The sequence below is a fragment of the Nerophis lumbriciformis genome, linkage group LG07 (genome assembly GCF_033978685.3).
Source record: "Nerophis lumbriciformis linkage group LG07, RoL_Nlum_v2.1, whole genome shotgun sequence".
In the NCBI taxonomy this organism is placed as follows: Eukaryota; Metazoa; Chordata; class Actinopteri; order Syngnathiformes; family Syngnathidae; genus Nerophis; species Nerophis lumbriciformis.
The window spans coordinates 13,636,823-13,650,000 of record NC_084554.2 but is presented as its reverse complement, the minus strand read 5'-3'; the positions used below and the strand labels follow the sequence as shown (position 1 = coordinate 13,650,000).

Below are 13,178 nucleotides of genomic sequence, written 5' to 3'. Positions count from 1 at the left end.
GGTTGTATAGATCAGTGTTTTTCAACCTTTTTTGAGGCAAGGCACGTTTTTTCATGAAAAATTCCGGCGGCACACCACCAGCAGAAAACGTTAAAAAATGAAACTCCACCAGGTCGTCGTGCCTTATTTTGAGGTTGTTGGTGTTTTCCTGTGTAGTGTTTTAGTTTTTGCCTTGCGCTGTTATTTTGGTGGCCCTTCCTGTTTTGTTGGTGTTTTCCTGTAGCAGTTTCATGGCTTCCTTTGAGCGCTATTCCCCGCACCTGCTTTGTGTTAGCAAGCAAGGCTATTTAAGTTGTTGCTATCCTTCTTTGTGTGGACATTGTTGATTGTCATGTCATGTACGGATGTACTTTGTGGACGCCGTAAGTTTTTGCTGTCATCCAGCATTCTGTTTCTGTTTACTCGGTAGCCAGTTCAGTTTTACTTGTGTTTTTGCATAGCCATTCCTATGCTTCATTGCCTTTTCCTTATGTTCATTTTTGGTTTAAGCATGATATACGTTTTTACCTGCATATTGTGATCACAACAAACCATCCTCGTTTCACCCGACACATTCCGACTTTTACAAAGCAATGAACTACCTGCTGCCACTTATTGACATAAAGAATTACATGGTTAATCTGCCGAGTTCTACAGCACAGACACTAAGCAACGGCACATTATTTGCAGATTATAATTATTGATTTGAAAAAAATATTTTTGGGACCAATTAGGTGAAGTTGCATAATTTCCCACGGCACACCAGACAATATCTCACGGCACACTAGTGTGCCGCGGCACAGTGGTTGAAAAACACTGGCATAGATGATGTTTTACAGATCATCTTCAAGCCGTTTTCTGACAGTCGCTTCAGGGTGCGCCGTTTTGTGGGCGGTCTTATTTACGTAGCTCACCTTCGATAGCGTCTTCTCCCCGTCATCTTTGTTGTAGCGGTGTAGCGTGCAAGGACGGGAGTGGAAGAAGTGTCAAAAGATGGAGCTAACTGCTTTAATGACATTCAGACTTTACTTCAATCAATAACTGAGCAGCATCTTCTCATCTGCTGGAAAAGTGTCCCGTGAAAAACCATCCGACCGGAACTCTCTAATAACTTAAGTTCCTTGGGTGAATAATGTAAACTCACTACACCAGTATGTTTTAGCGCTTTCATGGCAAGTTTACTGACAGATCTAAGTAAGAACTTTACACTACTTTATATTAGAAATGGCAACAGCGGAGGATGAATGTCACATAACAAGAAGATAGAGAAAAATAAGAAGCTTATCGACTACGGTGTCGGCACCGACTACGAAGGCAGATGCGCGCAATTTTTCAGGTCTTATGTAGATCCCGAATACAGATCAGCAGGTACCAAGAAAAGTTGCTTTTGCATAATATTGCGAAACAAAACGCCAAATAATATAATTAATAATACTTGTAAGTTGAAGCACCGTACAATCCATCAAGCGGTGCGGCTTTACAGCTTTCCAAAGTCGTACTAAAACATTTTGATAGATTTTTAAGCGCCATGTGTAATGTTCTATATTTTCAATGGAACATATAAAATGTTGGTGTTGTTTACTTGAGTCATATTGCAGTTTACACATATCTCTTGTGTGTGACTGCCATTATATTGCAGTCTACACGTATCTCTTATGTTTGACTACTGGTCACACTTATCATTTCACCATGTACCTAATAAAATAGCTTCGAGGTCGTAAAGCAAAACCAGAATTATTCCGTACATTAGCCGCACTGTCGAGTTTTGAGGGAAAAAAAGGATTTTAAGTGCGCCTTTTAGTCCGGAAAATACGGTACTAGGTCAGGAAGTAGTCTTTGCCGTCAAGTTGAATGCACCAGTCTTATCTTTTACAAAGAATGTAAGTTTGATTGTAACGCGAGTCTGAGTTGTAGTTTTAATTAGCAAATTTGGAAGTGTTTAAATCGCCGTGTAAAATCCCTAATGCTAATCAGTAGCGTGTATATGGTGTATCCAATTAGCATCGAGCAAGGGCATTTTGAAAAGTTGAGTGTTCCTGTATTCCGAGCGCCCTCTAGTTAAAGTTTCACAAAGTGCTGCACAGGAATTACGACACACATTTAGATTCAGGATAAACCTAAAGACAGTCAATTGTAAAAACCAAACATTTCACTAAGAGAATAAATACATAAAAGAAAATAACAGACTAAAATCACACGACCCTCATGCTGGTTTTAAAAGCCAAAGAGTAAAAATATGTTTTAAGACGTGATTGAAAAAGTTATTAAAGAGGGAGCTGTCCGAATAGCAAGAGGGATAATGTTCCAAAGTTTTGGCGCCGCAACAGAAAATGCACGATCCCCTCTGGATTTTACCTGGGTCTTTGGAACAAGAAGAAGAAATGGATCAGCTACCTCAGAGACCTTGTGGGAATGTAGATTTTTTTAGAAGGTCTGACATATTATTCACATACAGTACAGGCCAAAAGTTTGGACACACCTTCTCCTCATTCAATGTGTTTTCTTTATTTTCATGACCAGTTGCATTGTTGATTGTCACTGAAGGCATCACAACTATGAATGAACACATGTGGAGTTATGTACTTAACAAAAAAAGGTGAAATAACTGAAAACATGTTTTATATTCTAGTTTCTTCAAAATATCCACCCTTTGCTCTGATTACTGCTTTGCACACTCTTGGCATTCTCTCGATGAGCTTCATAGTTTGATGCCTTCAGTGAAGAATAGAATATATCTTTATTGTCATTGTACAACGAAATTGTAAGCAAAACTAATTTAGTGCAAATTCATAACACATAAAACCATAAGAACATAGATAGATAAAAATACATAAAATACATAAAAATAGCAAGCACACAGCTCACATTCATTATTATATTATTATTCATTATTATTATTATTATTCATTATTATTATAGTCATTATTGTCGTTTTGTGTTCAGCAACACTACTGCTCTCGGGTAAAAAGTGTTCTTAAGTCTGTTTGTCCGGCATTTTATTGTCCTGTATCTCCTGCCCAAAGGCAGCAGTTCAAAAAGTTTATGTCCAGGGTGAGATTGGGCCCTTATGATGTTTTGGGCCTTTGTGACAATCTACAATGTAAAATAGTCATGAAAGTAAAGAAAACGTATTGAATGAGGAAAAGGTGTGTCCAAACTTTTGGCCTGTACTGTATATCCGTTAAGACAGTGGTTCTCAAATGGTGGTACGCATACCCCTGGGGGGTACTTGAAGGTATGCCAAGGGGTACGTGAGATTTTTAAAAAATGTCTGTCAAAAACTGTGAAAAGAAATGCAACAATGGAATATTCAGTGTTGACAGCTAGATTTTTTGTGGACATGTTCCATAAATATTGATGTATTTTTTGTGAAGAAATGTGTAGAATTAAGTTCATGAATCCAGATGGATCTCTATTACAATCCCCAAAGAGGGCACTTTAAGTTGATTACTTCTATGTGTAGAAATCTTTATTTATAATTGAATCACTTGTTTATTTTTCAACAAGTTTTTAGTTATTTTCATATCTTTTTTTCCAAATAGTTCAAGAAAGACCACTACAAATGAGCAATATTTTGCACTGTTATACAATTTAATAAATCAGAAACTGATGACATAGTGCTGTATTTTACTTATTTATCTCTTTTTTTCAACCAAAAATGCTTTGCTCTGATTAGGGGGTACTTGAATTAAAAAAATGTTCACAGGGGGTACATCACTGAAAAAAGGTTGAGAATCACTGCGTTAAGAGATTTAAAAACAAACTATGACATTTTAAATTTAATTCTAAAATGAACTGGTAGCCAGTGAAGGGATGCTAAAATGGGGGTAATGTGCTCATGTTTTTAGCGCCAGTTAAAAGGCGAGCAGCAGCATTATAGATTAACTGCAATCGAGCGATTGAGGCCTGGTTCATTCCAGCATAGAGGGAGATGCAGTCGTCCAAACGTGATTATAAAAAGCATTGATTACCCGCTAAAGGTCATTAAAAGATAAAACTGATTTAATTTTTAAAGCATCGAATTATAAAAACTGGATTGTATAACAGAGTTTCCGCTGTTCCAATTTAAAATCATTTTCAAATTTAAAACCAAGATTAGTGACTATAAATTCGTCCGTTTGCCTGCCAAGTGATTAAGGCGGTGCCGAGTCTGCAACCTGTACGTAACGTCACGTGCAACCCAAGTATTGAAAATTGGTTTGATTTTACGTGAATCAGTTCCAGGTAGTACCTAAAATGAAGACCTGGGCAAATTAAGGCCCGGGGGCCACATGCGGGCCGGTGAGCTTTTCAATCTGGCCCGCCGGACATTCCCAAATAATTTTTTAAAAATCTTTAAAATGGAAACTAGCTGCCATTATGATGTGCAGTGATATTTTCAAATGACTGTAAGTCTTGAACTATACAAAGTATTTCAATGGTTGGAATCTGCGCTTTTGCATGATATACTAGTTACTATGGTAATCTAATTAGTTACTATTGTAATCTAATTAGTTACTATGGTAATCTAAATCGCAGCAGCTCAGACGAGGCACCAAGCAGTGCGGGTGGGCAGCGTTTCCACAGAGTGTTTTCAGAGCAGCCAGCCTGAAATGCAGGTGTCTGGGACAGACGCGGAAGCAGATTTTTACAACTAAGTTGTAAAGCTTAGTGACATATCGGATTGTAGGTGTTTTGTTTTTTTACCCTTCGCATTCATATTTTGCTGTGTTTGTTGCATTTTTATTGCGTTTCGCTTGATTGTAAAATATGTCGATGGAGAGGGGGCGTGACGTTCATATGTTGTCAATATTCAGTGTTTTATCGTTCATAGTTAATATTGTAAATCCCACATTCTTTATTTTCATGTACATTCTGGGTGTCTCATTCAGTAAAAAAAAACTTTAAAATTCCATTCCGTTTTTTAAGGCGGTCTGTCATAACGTTTTTAGCATTCAATCAGACATTAATGTGAAGTTTTGTATTAGTGTTCCTATATATCAGATATACCGGCCCCAGACACATTTTTTTCCTCTAAATTTGGCCAAAATAATTGCCCAGGCCTGCTATAAAGTAACGACTTATGTACCAATCCTGTTTCCTGTCTACGGCAACACACCAAGGACAAACTGAAATGAATGCACATTTGCAAATGAGACTCAGAAGTTTAAAACATACCGTATTTTTCGGACTATAAGTCGCATATTTTTTCATAGTTTGGCCGGGCTCTAGTGCGACTTATATATTTGTTTCCTTCTTTATTATGCATTTTCGGCAGGTGCGACTCATACTCCGAAAAATACGGTAACTGCTCTGCACGGTTATTTTGTCAAATGTAACATTTAGCACGGAGCTGATAATGACGAGGTTTTATTTCAAACAAATCAACATTTATTAGCACGTGAACACAAACACAACGAACAGAAATTGGTATTGGTTCAAATGTAAAAGGTACCCGTAGTCTTTGCCATTAAAGGGGAACATTATGACCAGACCTATGTAAGCGTCAATATATATCTTGATGTTGCAGAAAAAAGACCATATATTTTTTTAACCGATTTCCGAACTCTAAATGGGTTAATTTTGGCGAATTAAACGCCTTTCTATTATTCGCTCTCGGAGCGATGACGTCACAACGTGACGTCACATCGGGAAGCAATCCGCCATTTTCTCACTTTCGTCGGTGTGTTGTCGGAGGGTGTAACAACACGAACAGGGACGGATTCAAGTTGCACCAGTGGCCCAAAGATGCGAAAGTGGCAAGAAATTGGACGAAATTTGTTCAAAATACGAGGCTGTGGGGAAAGCCGACGAAATGGTCAGTCGTTTGTTCCGCACACTTTACCGACGAAAGCTATGCTACGACAGAGATGGCAAGAATGTGTGGATATCCTGCGACACTCAAAGCAGATGCTGACATCAACTCCAAAACTGGACAGATCAGCTTTCAGGAAAAGAGAGCAGATGAGGGTATGTCTACAGAATATATTAATTGATGAAAACTTTATTCATTACTCACGGTTTTACGTAAATTATTATACATAAACTGTGTTTACCAATAATTTAGCTTAAAAACATTTATTTTTTTCAATCATTCGAGTAGTCTTGTGTAATGCAGTATTTTGTGTCTATTTAGGTATGGTTAACCTGAGTGCTGAAATCGTGGAAAAATATATGTTCTTAGCGTGCCTGAAATGGGCTGTCTGCACTCTCAAAGTGCATGTTGTTGCCAAATGTATTTCATATGCTGTAAACCTAGTTCATAGTTGTTAGTTTCCTTTAATGCCAAACAAACACATACCAATCGTTGGTCAGAAGGCGATCGCCGAATTTGTCCTCGCTTTCTCCCGTGTCGCTGGCTGTCGTGTCGTTTTCGTCGGTTTCGCTTGCATACGGTTCAACCCAATATGGCTCAATAGCTTCAGTTTCTTCTTCAATTTCGTTTTCGCTGCCTGCCTCCACACTACAACCATCCGTTTCAATACATGCGTAATCTGTTGAAACGCTTAAGCCGCTGAAATCCGAGTCTGAATCCGAGCTAATGTCGCTATATCTTGCTGTTCTATCCGCCATGTTTGTTTGTGTTGGCATCACTGTGTGACGTCACAGGAAAATGGACGGGTGTATATAACGATGGTTAAAATCAGGCACTTTGAAGCTTTTTTAGGGATATTGCGTGATGGGTAAAATTTTGAAAAAAACTTCAAAAAATAAAATAAGCCACTGGGAACTGATTTTTAATGGTTTTAACCCTTCTGAAATTGTGATAATGTTCCTCTTTAAGTCTTTTTATTTTATTTTATTTTTGAGATAAAGATTTATGTATTTAATATTTGTTTACTTACTGTGGTATATTATTTATTATTCATTCACTGTTCTGTTACAAAGAACAAGGAAATGGGATAAAATTGCTATGGTATGAAAATGGGTAGGATTAAATAAGCTCAGCTTCTTCCTACTCCTTTTCGGACGTGCTGTAATGAAACAACTGGAAATAGTTGATGCATTACATTGTATCGTATGCATGTTCCAAATAAACTGAAACTGAACTGAACTGAAAAAAAGTCCTACAAAGAGTTAATAGTGTAATATTGTACATATTACACACAAAAATATGGAGGCATTAAGTGACTCTAAAGTGAGTGTCCTTGTTAAAAAACAGCTTGATGGGTTTAAAACCTAAAAACAGGAAGTTGCAATAAAAAAAGGTTTCGCCTAATTTCGCTGTAATCATCCTGCACAACTCCACAGATTTGTCCTATTTAGGCAGCAAGAATTCCGCAGCTGGACAGCGGTGTTCAGAAGCAGAGACAAGCTGCAAATAGTTTGTGTAGCATCTCTGGGGGAAAAGAATGAAAGCCTTCTTCTAATCTGAGTCAACATCTGTTCAATATCAGCGTCTTTGACCTTCTCGTGCAGAACACATCTTCCAGGGAAGACACACTGCAACGTGCTGATCATCCGAAGTGAGCTGTGTGTGTGTTGGTGAGTGTGTACGTGTGTGGCCATGGCGGTGTGCCTCCGACCTGGAACAGACAAGCTATATTGGCAGCCATGCTGCTTTAGGGAATATCCGGAAGAGGAATAAACAGGAATGTCATTCTATGAGGCTGACTGCAGGACGACAAGAAACAGCGCATCTTTTCATTTTCGCTAATGTGACACATTGAAACGTGCACCCGAGAATAATCAGTATGAATTGCACGTAAATGCTGAAAAGCCGAGGCCAAACTTAAATGCTAACAGGGAGCCCGCTAACCAGATACCGTCAAGTAACAAAATACGGTGTACCTGAAAAATGAGCTGAAAAAAATTGGACGCTAACACTAGCATGCGAACATGCTAATGTTGATATGCTACCTGTTAGAACGTGTCACCCACCAAATCAGATGAATGACTATGAGTTGCATACCTGCAAAATTAGCTATATAAACTAGCATGCTAACCTCAGCACGATCAAATGCTAACATTAGCATGCTAGAATTTGACTAACATTAGCATTTCTACAAACCCCAAAACCAGTGAAGTTGGCACGTTGTGTAAATCGTAAATAAAAACAGAATATAATGATTTGCAAATCCTTTTCAACCTATATTCAATTGAGTAGACTGCAAAGACAAGATACTTAACATTGGAACTGGAAAACCTTGTTAACGCACTGCATGACTTCTGTTAAAATGCCCATAAAAAGTGGCACGTCTACTACTTTTTTGAAAACATGTCAAAACGCCACAGGTAGGAGCACGATAACATGAATGTGCAGTAAATGGGAGTCTCCGCGGTGATGCCCTGTATAGTACACACAAAAATCTCATTTAAATAAGGCGGTCTGCGCCACTTTGATTGCACAAGCAGTCTTTGTAAATTGCACGCAACATGCCGACTAATGGTACACGCTATTTTATTGATTGCGCACGCTCAAAGTATTTAGATCTTAGTACAAACCCCGTTTCCATATGAGTTGGGAAATTGTGTTAGATGTAAATATAAACGGAATACAATGATTTGCAAATCCTTTTCAACCCATATTCAATTGAATGCACTACAAAGACAAGATATTTGATGTTCAAACTCATAAACTTTTTTTTTTCTTTCCGCAAATAATAATTAACTTAGAATTTCATGGCTGCAAGAGACACATTTTTTAAGCTTCTCTAAGCTTCTCAGGTGGAATTATTTCCCATTCTTGCTTGATGTACAGCTTAAGTTGTTCAACAGTCCGGGGGTCACCGTTGTGGTATTTTAGGCTTCACAATGCGCCACACATTTTCAATGGGAGACAGGTCTGGACTACAGGCAGGCCAGTCTAGTACCCGCACTCTTTTATTATGAAGCCACGCTGTTGTAACACGTGGCTTGGCATTGTCTTGCTGAAATAAGCAGGGGCGTCCATGATAACGTTGCTTGGATGGCAACATATGTTGCTCCAAAACCTGTATGTACCTTTCAGCATTAATGGTGCCTTCACAGATGTGTAAGTTACCCATATCATCACAGATGTGTAAGTGGGCACTAATACACCTCCATACCATCATAGATGCTGGCTTTTGACTTTGCGCCGATAACAATCCGATGGTTCTTTTCCTCTTTGGTCCGGAGGACACGACGTCCACAGTTTCCAAAAACAATTTGAAATGTGGACTCGTCAGACCACAGAACACTTTTACACTTTGCATCAGTCCATCTTAGATGAGCTCGGGCCCAGCGAAGCCGGCAGCGTTTCTGGGTGTTGTTGATAACTGGCTTTCGCTTTGCATAGTAGAGTTTTAACTTGCACTTACAGATGTAGCGACCAACTGTAGTTACTGACAGTGGGTTTCTGAAGTGTTCCTGAGCCCATGTGGTGATATCCTTTACACACTGATGTCGCTTATTGATGCAGTACAGCCTGAGGGATCGAAGGTTACGGGCTTAGCTGCTTACGTGCAGTGATTTCTCCAGATTCTCTGAACCTTTTGATGATATTCGGACCGTAGATGGTGAAATCCCTAAATTCCTTGCAATAGCTGGTTGAGAAAGGTTTTTCTTAAACTGTTCAACAATTTGCTCACGCATTTGTTGACAAAGTGGTGACCCTCGCCCCATCCTTCTTTGTGAATGACTGAGCATTTCATGGAATCTACTTTTATACCCAATCATGGCACCCACCTGTTCCCAATTTGCCTGTTAACATGTGGGATGTTCCAAAGAAGTGTTTGATGAGCATTCCTCAACTTTATCAGTATTTATTGCCACCTTTCCCAACTTCTTTGTCACGTGTTGCTGGCATCAAATTCTAAAGTTAATGATTATTTGCAAAAAAAAAAAAAGTTTATCAGTTTGAACATCAAATATGTTGTCTTTGTAGCATATTCAATTGAATATGGGTTGAAAAGGATTTGCAAATCATTGTATTCCGTTTATATTTACATCTAACACAATTTCTCAACTCATATGGAAACGGGGTTTGTAGATCAGGCAAGTGTTGAAAACTGTCATGTACATTTTTTTTTAGCTTGTTCTGCAGTAATATAGTTCAGAGTCGTATACTGCGTTACTTGATGCTATCTGGATAGCACGCTAAATGTTAGCATTGCAGTAGGGCTTTAGCTTTTCAGCATTCACACGCAGTTTCTACCGAAATTGATATTCCTAGTTTACTATTCAAGGTCCTCATGTGAAAGGACTAAAAAAAGAACATATGAACGTCTTAAGGAGGCGTTTTTAAATACTGACCTAACATTCCTGAGATTCACTGGAGAACAAATGAAGGGGAGGTGTGTGTGTGTGTGTGTGTGTGTGTGTGTGTGTGTGTGTGTGTGTGTGTGTGTGTGTGTGTGTGTGTGTGTGTGTGTGTGTGTGCGTGTGTTCTGGCAATGCTTACTTAATGGGGACATTGCTCTGTTTACACAGTCACCTTTAGGCATACTTGCCAACCTTGAGACCTCCGATTTCGGGAGGTGGGGGGAGGGTTGTGGGGGTGGGCGTGGTTGGGGCGTGGTGGCCAAAAGTGGAGGAGTATATTTACAGCTAGAATTCACCAAGTCAAGTATTTCATATATATATATATATATATATATATATATATATATATATATATATATATATATATATATATATATATATATAAGAAATACTTGACGTTCAGTGAATTCTAGCTATATATATATATATATATATATATATATATATATATATATATATATATATATATATGAAATACTTGACGTTCAGTGAATTCTAGCTATATATATATATATATATATATATATATATATATATATATATATATATATATATATATATATATATATATATATATATATGAAATACTTGACGTTCAGTGAATTCTAGCTATATATATATATATATATATATATATATATATATATACACACACATATAAAATAAATACTTGAATTTCAGTGTTCATTTATTTACACATATACACACACATAACACTCATCGTTGAGTTAAGGGTTGAATTGTCCATCCTTGTTCTATTCTCTGTCACTATTTTTCGAACCATGCTGAACACCGTCTCTGACATTGCTGCGTGGCACGCACAAAAGTGCTTTCATCAAATGCACTAGATGGCAGTATTGTCCTGTTTAAGAGTGTCACAACATTGCTGTTTACGGCAGACGAACTGCTTTACGGTATACAAAAAAGTGACTGCTGTTGTTGTGTGTTGTTGCCACGCTGGGAGGACGTTAATGAAACTGCCTAACAATAAACCCACATTAGAAACCAAGAACTCGCCCTCCATCATTCTATAGTTATAACGTGATTGGGCAGGTAAGCTTTTTTATATTGTGGAGGACCTGAGTCCGCCTGAATTTCGGGAGAATTTCGGGAGAAAATTTGTCCCGGGAGGTTTTCGGGAGAGGCGCTGAATTTCGGGAGTCTCCCGGAAAATCCGGGAGGGTTGGCAAGTATGCCTTTAGGGGACCTCTGACGGTATGGGGACAAAACAAACAGGTCCCCTATAGGGAAACCTTTTTAAATGATAGTCAGATCCATTCTGAAGATGCCTAAGTGATTTTTAAGCTTTGGCCCATAAAACATGTTTACTAGTTAGTTTGAGTGTGAGACATTTGCACAGCAGCCCCCTCATCAGGCTGTAGCTGGTACATATAAGTGGTGAAACTTCCTATAAGAGGACAGCTGTAGTGCTGTATTCTGAGGATCATGTCATATTTAATTGGAACTTTTTATATATATTTTTTTAAATTGTATTTTTATTTTTAAATGGTCCTCAGTAGTCACGTACAAATTTGTGTCAATTATGCAAAATTATTTAAATTTGGTCCCCATGAACCATATGAACTCTTTTCCCCAGGGTCCCCAGTAAGAATGATCAGCACATTACTTCATCAATCCAGAGATTTAAAGACGTGTATGAGCTAACTGGGCAGTGGACATTTTACACCATTTTTTTTTATGCCTCCACAACCTGTAGAAAGGGTGGTCTCCAGAAGTGATGATCAAAAACTTGGTCCCCATTCCAAATGATAACCTGTGTGTGTCTGTGTGTGTGTGTGTGTGTGTGTGTGTGTGTGTGTGTGTGTGTGTGTGTGTGTGTGTGTGTGTGTGTGTGTGTGTGTTTGTGTGTGTGTGTTCTGGCAATGCGTACTTATTGGGGACGTCTTTCTGTTTACAAAGTCACTTTAGGGGACGTTTGACATTATGGGGACCAAAATAAAGGTCCCCTGAAGGGAAACCTGTTTACAAAATCACTGTAGGGGATTTGTTTTGGGGACTTTTGCAAACTTTTCCAAATTTTCTCCCCCACTCACAGTGTGACTTTGCTGAGTGCGTTTTGGACATGTTGGGCACCCCTGGACTCGCGTGGCCGGCTGCAAAAGGTCCCCTGACGGGGAATTTTTGCTCCCCCCTCCCCCGTTTTGGGCATGTTGGGCACCCCAGGACTCGCGTGGCCGGCTGCGGACATACTTGCCAACCCTCCCGGATTTTCCGGGAGACTCCCGAAATTCAGCGCCTCTCCCGAAAACCTCCCGGGACAAATTTTCTCCCGAAAATCTCCCGAAATTCAGGCGGAGCTGGAGGCCACGCCCCCTCCAGGTTTATTGTTAGGCAGTTTCATTAACGTCCTCCCAGCACGGCAACAACACACAACAACAGCAGTCACGTTTTCGTCTACCGTAAAGCAGTTTGTCTGCCGTAAACTTCAATGTTGTGACACTCTTAAACAGGACAATACTGCCATCTACTGTACATGCATATGTGACATTAACATCTAGGGCTTTTAGAGAGTGCAGTGCACAACTGCGCACACAACAAGGAGACGAAGCAGAATGCATCATCAGAGAGGGTGTTCAGCATGGTTAGAAAAATAGTGACAGAGAATAGAACAAGGATGGACAATTCAACCCTTAACTCAACAATGAGTAGATGAGTGTTATGTGTGTATATGTGTAAATAAATGAACACTGAAATTCAAGTATTTCTTTTATATATATATATATATATATACAGTGTTGGGACTAACGCGTTACAAAGTAACGCGTTACTGTAACGCCGTTAGTTTCGGCGGTAACTAGTAATCTAACGCGTTATTTTTTATATTCAGTAACTCAGTTACCGTTACTACATGATGCGTTACTGCGTTATTTTACGTTACTTTTTATGTAATATAAAGTGTGTTTTATCGGAGCGCTGCTGTGTCATCGTTCTGATTCTTCTTGTGTCACAAGCCGGAGAAGAGAGAGAGACATGCG

General features: G+C 38.9%; 1 protein-coding gene across 2 annotated transcripts in view; it reads right to left on the bottom strand.

Annotated features, from left to right (window-relative positions):
• The window catches only part of malrd1 (MAM and LDL receptor class A domain containing 1), a 131,149-nt gene that overhangs the window by 6,123 nt on the left and 111,848 nt on the right, over positions 1-13,178 (bottom strand). The gene's annotated exons all lie outside the window — the stretch shown is intronic.